The following is a 6,023-nucleotide window of genomic DNA, read 5'->3' as shown; positions in this document are numbered from 1 at the left end:
ACTTCCCCACTTTTAAGGTTCACATGATGGATTGACAAGCCACATACCCACAAACCGCCAAAATGACACATACTGCTACACAGAATTAAAACATTACAGAATTTCCTATTCCTCATCATACAAACTACAACAATACATCATTTAATGCTTTAATGTTGCATATTTTAGTCATGTAATATGTTTAACATTACACATTCCATAAAAATCTGATTTGCGATGTAGAACTTGTTTGCTGCTCGAGGTATGTCACTACTGCTCAGTCAGAGGGCTCTCAACCAATGCCAGGACGCCAGGAAGTATGGCGTCATAACCCTAGAACCTGCAATACTGTAAGATAGTCTAATTACTGCGTATAATACTGTCCATTGCCTGAAGTTTATTTTTCAATGTTATAAAAACATATTTGTTGCATCAGCCAATGTCAAGACCAGAAAAAAAGATTATAACCGATTAACCTGTAATATTGCATAGTTTAATTATTTAATGTGCTTATACGAACATTAAGAAATAAGTTTGACACGCAACACTCTATGCAAGTGGTTATAGCTTCACCTGTAAAATTTGCTTACTTGACAACAACTGTCCGTTCCAGATGCTAGTCAGTCGTTTCCTGAAAATTGCCTAATAGCCGAAAACTAGTTCAAAATAAACAAAAAGCGGTAGAACAATAAGAGTGTATTTGTTATTTAACCTCAGATATGGAACTGTTCTACCAACAAGTGACGGAAGAATCTATAAATAAAAAATCCTCTCCTTGGTTACAGAGCCATCCAAAAACCGATGTGTGAACATAGTAAACCGTTCGTGTTACATTTGTGCACATACAAACCATAATATCTGTTACAGTATTCCATCTACCCATACATAACCTTAGCAGTCGTAACATTCACTATATTATTTTGTTTCACTTTTCATTTTCTGTCTCTTTCGGAGAGACTTAAAGTTGAACAACCATGCGAGACTGAGAATAAAATATTCAGATATCAGACACCCACGAAACAGCATACGAAATCTTATCCCTCTAAATTCTTGGGTACTGCTCTTGGGTCTGAGAGAGGCAGCGTACAGGAGAAAGCGTGAATCCAAAGAAAAACAGCGTGTTTTGTCACTGTTTCGTTTAGTAAGAGCGGAAGTGTCACAACAATCCTTACCCGGTTTCAGAGGAAAGCGTTGATGGAGAGGTTTACATTTCTAATATTCTGACAATGTGCAATCCAAGAGGAGTCAATTAAACGTATCACATGCTTATGTCGCGAAATAACAATGACCGTAAAATAGGAGAAATTCCAGCTCAAGTGGAGGTCTACACACCAGATTTCTTCCCCCGCTGCATTCATGGCCAGAACAGAACAGACATAAGTGATGGTAGTACACATTCTCGGTCATACACTTAACGTGGCTTTCGATGTGTGAATTTAGATTTCTCCATCTGCATGGAAAATAAACCACAACTGCAGCTCCATCTGACCACTTTTTTAAAATCAAATGGTCATCCTTCATTTTCCATTTTTATCAGAATGTTTTACATAACATTTTGATATAATCACAATAATGTGGGATTTTTATACGAGTGTGTGCTTGAAAAGGAGAAGACTGATGTGTCTTACGAGAATTTCGCTGAATATAAACAAAACCATCGTTATACAGCAGCACTGACAACCATGACTCATATATTAGCACTATGGTAAAGATAAACATACAATTACAAAAAATATGATACTGTGTAGAAGAGTACTAAAGCATTGCACAGATTGTACAGCGATGGCTCTGGTTTGCTACACCAGTTCTTTGTTTCCCAGCCAAGCTCTTGCTCTGTATGTCAAGTCTGCGACGTACGCGAGACGTGTAACTTAAATCCTTGGTAAACAAAGTGTCAATGCAGCCTCTCTACAATTGGTATACAAATGATTCCGTTAAAGGCACGGATGCGTATGCTGAACAGCAGAACAGGCCCATTGTTCTATCTTTTGAGGAGACTGGTGTAGCTATTTGCAAAAGTGTTAGTTGTCTCTGATTTGAGACTTGTTACTACAATCTCTCAAATTAAGCTATCTGTTCCATAAAGTAGATGAGAGCAGCAATATGTTGTGCAATTTAGTGAGTATTGTTCCTTTTTGTTATGGCTTCACAGACAGGGAAATCCAAAGCTAACACCTTAAGTTTTTTATGATACATTTGTAGCCATATGTCGCATATGTAGAGCCGTGATATTCATTTCATAAACTATCACCAAGCGACAAACGCGTTCCAGTTGTAATACTCGTCTGTAGACAAGTTGTCTCATAGTGAACACACCTTTCCAGATTAATGTTTTCATTCTGGAAGCACCTCCCTCTCCACCCCCCCACCCCCCCCCCCCCCCCCCACCCATCCCCCCAACCCACGTCGTAGTTGGACGATTCTTTTTTTCCCAAAGCCGCCAATCCAGGTATGCAGGAGAGCACTTCATGAGTTTGTAACCGAAACTGCGAGCTGTGTCCCTTTGTGAACCTGGAGAGCTCACATGGTAAGTGTAACCGCTGTCTAAGGAAGACAAGATCCCGCATGGAGTGGCTGCTGTAGAGAACCTCATTGTAAGTTTACATTGCCGTAATGCAGTGTAGGGGAACATGTTCAGTAGCGTATGAAGATATGTCAGCAGTATTTAATTTGGTGCTATGCAACGGAGATTGCCACAGCGTTACAAAGGTTCATGGGTTTTGTTGGTTTTATTTTGTATTGAATGCGAGAGTTAATCAACATCATATTTGAAATGCGTAATTACATTTCGAGTTGTATTAGCAATACGTTTAGCATTTACAGTATGCTGGCTGCTTACTTTTATAACGAGCGATCAAACAGTTCCTGTTGAAAAGCCGTGCGCTGCAGAACCTGTATGCCAATCAGGCAAAATCGCCGTGGGCGTTGAGGAAATCATCTCTCCGACTCACTGTTTTAAAGATACCCGTTTGGTGAAACGCCGTGTATTGCTGCGTGGTGAAGTCCGCAGCTACCAATTGTATATTCTCGTCAAACAGGAATCGTCGCCGGCCGGAGTGGCCGAGCGGTTCTAGGCGCTACAGTCTGGAACCGCGGGACCGTAACGGTCGCAGGTTCGAATCCTGCCTCGGGCATGGATGTATGTAATGTCCTTAGATCAGTTAGGTTTAAGTAGTTCTAAGTTCTAGGGGCCTGATGACTTCAGAAGTTAGGTCCCACAGTGCTCAGAGCCATTTGAACCAGGAATCGTCGATCCAAGACTTCTTTTAAGGGACTGAAGGCGTGAGAATCGGACAGGGAGAGATCAGGACTATAGGGCGAGTGCTCGAGTGCATCCCAATGGAGTTGGTGTATCTTCTGCGTCACGATTTATGCGACCGGTGTCTTGTGTCGAAACGCGACCAACATAGAACTTGGCGCACCATTTCTCAACAGTGATTTTGCAAGCAACTGTTTAGGTTTTTATGTTGGTAACGGCACGTAGCGCTCTGCATGAAAATCACTGAGTGTGCTGTGTGTAGTCTGTGTCTGGTTGGACCCATTGTTGGAATATTCGCTTGTGCAGTGTTAGGGCAGTTGGATGTTAACAGCGCGTAGCGTTGCGCAGTTGGAGGTGAGCCGCCAGCAGTGGAGGATGTGCTGAGAGAGATGGCAGAGTTATGAGAGGTTACTATAAGCGGACGATCTGGACGTGTGTCCACCAGAAAAAGGAAATTTGTGAAGATGGTTGTCATGAACTGATAGGTATATTTCTTTTGAACATTATTAAGGTAAATACATTGCTTGTTCTCTATAAAAATCTTTCATTTGCTAACTATGCCTATCAGTAGTTAGTGCCTTCCGTAGCTAGAGTCTTTTATTTAGCTGGCAGTATTGGCGCTCGCTGTATTGCAGTAGTTCGGGAACGAAGATTTTTGTGAGGTAAGTGATTCGTGAAAGGTACAGGTTATTATTAGTCAGGGCCATTCTTTTGTAGGGATTATTGGAAGTTAGATTGCGTTGCGCTAAAAATATTGTGTGCCAGTTTAGTGATGATCAGAATAAGTAAAGAGGAAACTGTTTGAGTACGTTGAGATTTGCTCAGCTGTTTGAAAATCAAATAACGTAGAAGTTTACCACCACAGTAATTCATAATTTTTTTATGGGAATGTTTCAATTTTCTACAGACATGCTGACCCATACTCATTCTTCATTCTTCGATAAATGGCTACCTGTGTTTGTCCTTCGGCAGCCAAGGAGAGGATAACAGGACGTTGATCCTGTTTGGACGTGTTCGATAATAACGTCGGCATAGTTCATGTTTCAGCATTTTCCGCACGCACGTCAGAAAGACACGAATGGCACACTGATGTCTTGCCCACATGTGGGTGCTTATATATGCGAATGTGAGACGCGGTATGTTGCATAAAGGGTGCAACAAGGTCCTCAAACGGAAACATTTTGATCGCTTCTTACATAATCACGTAGTCGATGTACGATCTGCATTCAGTGGCAACTTGCAAATGGCTCTGAGCACTATGCGACTTAATTTCTGAAGTCATCAGTCGCCTAGAACTTAGAACTAATTAAACCTAACTAACCTAAGGACATCACACACATCTATGCCCGAGGCAGGATCCGAACCTGCGACCGTAGCGGTCGCTCGGTTCCAGACTGTACGCCTAGAACCGCACGGCCACTCCGGCCAGCAGCAACTTGCACAGAGAGAAATTTCGTTAAAGAATAAATTACTTTGGTGGTGGGGGGGGGGGGGGGGGGGGGGTGGCGTTCTGAAACCATACAGTAGTAAAAGGACTTGTAAGAAATCAGCAGCAGAACTAATTGCATAGATGCTGTACAGTCATTATGTGCTATTCTACAGCTGTTGTAACGGATCTAAGAATGCGCAGCTACTTTTTATATTCTGCTTTTGTGCTTTTATTCTACTTTGCAATGAGTTTTATTGTAACTGTCTGGCGGCGTTTTGCACGCCGAATGCACATACAGGACTAAGGACTGTATGTCCTGCGAAAACTAACAAATATCCGAAACTTCTTTTACGGTAGTTTAAATAAATAGCTATAATAATCCTATTCTCTGAAACTTTATTTCTCATTATATGCCTTCATACGCTCTATCCACATTCTTTCCAAGTCAGTCAAATTAATCCTGCCGACGAGGAGAACATTATTCCTGCGCTATTTTCGTTATGATACATAGCAATTCGATTCTTTCAGATGCATCATGGAGTAGAATAAAAGTTATTAAGGTTTGTACAACATAGCAATCAGTGACCTTGATGGAAATCTCTGTAAATCCATGAATAAAAGGATGTAACCCGGAAGCAGGGGAAAATTGATCTGATATTATCTTTACGAAAATTGGTATCTGAAATTTTGTAACTGAAATAAGAGTACTTCTGTTCTGGCGTGAAAGACATAATCTTATCAGATCAGTATTCACAAATGTTATTCTTTTTCTCTACAGTAAAACACCAGTGTGGCAGTGAAGAATACGTTGATTAAGAAGAATTTATTTTGTGATTTAGCCTACCGTGCCCTGTGGAAACCAGTGTACATAATTTTCCGTCGTAAAACCTATGGAAAATAATCGACATGTGTATTTCACAGGATAAAGGGGACAGGTGAGACCGATGAACCAGACCATTATGACCACTACGTACCAAGAGCCTGGATGCGGCCTGGTAGCGTTGTGGGCACACTACACGGCAAGGGATGCGTGAACGAATAGGGACTCATCCTAGCGACGATACGGCAGCAGATTGGGAAATCGCTGACATAACCAACTCTGACACAGAGAGGACTGTAATGGCCCAGCACCTGATTACAGCATCTCGGAAACTGATTAATTGGTCGACTGTTCCCGTTTATCGACAGTGACTGAAGCCACGGGCAGGCGTAAAAGTGTTGGACGCCCACGCCCCATTACATAGTGCGGACGACGGACGGTTACTCGCTTTTTAAGGTAGAACAGGAGGCGACATGTGAGAGATCTGATGACAGGGTACAGTTTTGCTACAGGCGCATGTGTTTCTGAGCACACTG

This window comes from Schistocerca serialis, chromosome 6 (genome assembly GCF_023864345.2).
Source record: "Schistocerca serialis cubense isolate TAMUIC-IGC-003099 chromosome 6, iqSchSeri2.2, whole genome shotgun sequence".
Taxonomy (NCBI): domain Eukaryota; kingdom Metazoa; phylum Arthropoda; class Insecta; order Orthoptera; family Acrididae; genus Schistocerca; species Schistocerca serialis.
This window is presented reverse-complemented; position numbering follows the sequence as displayed.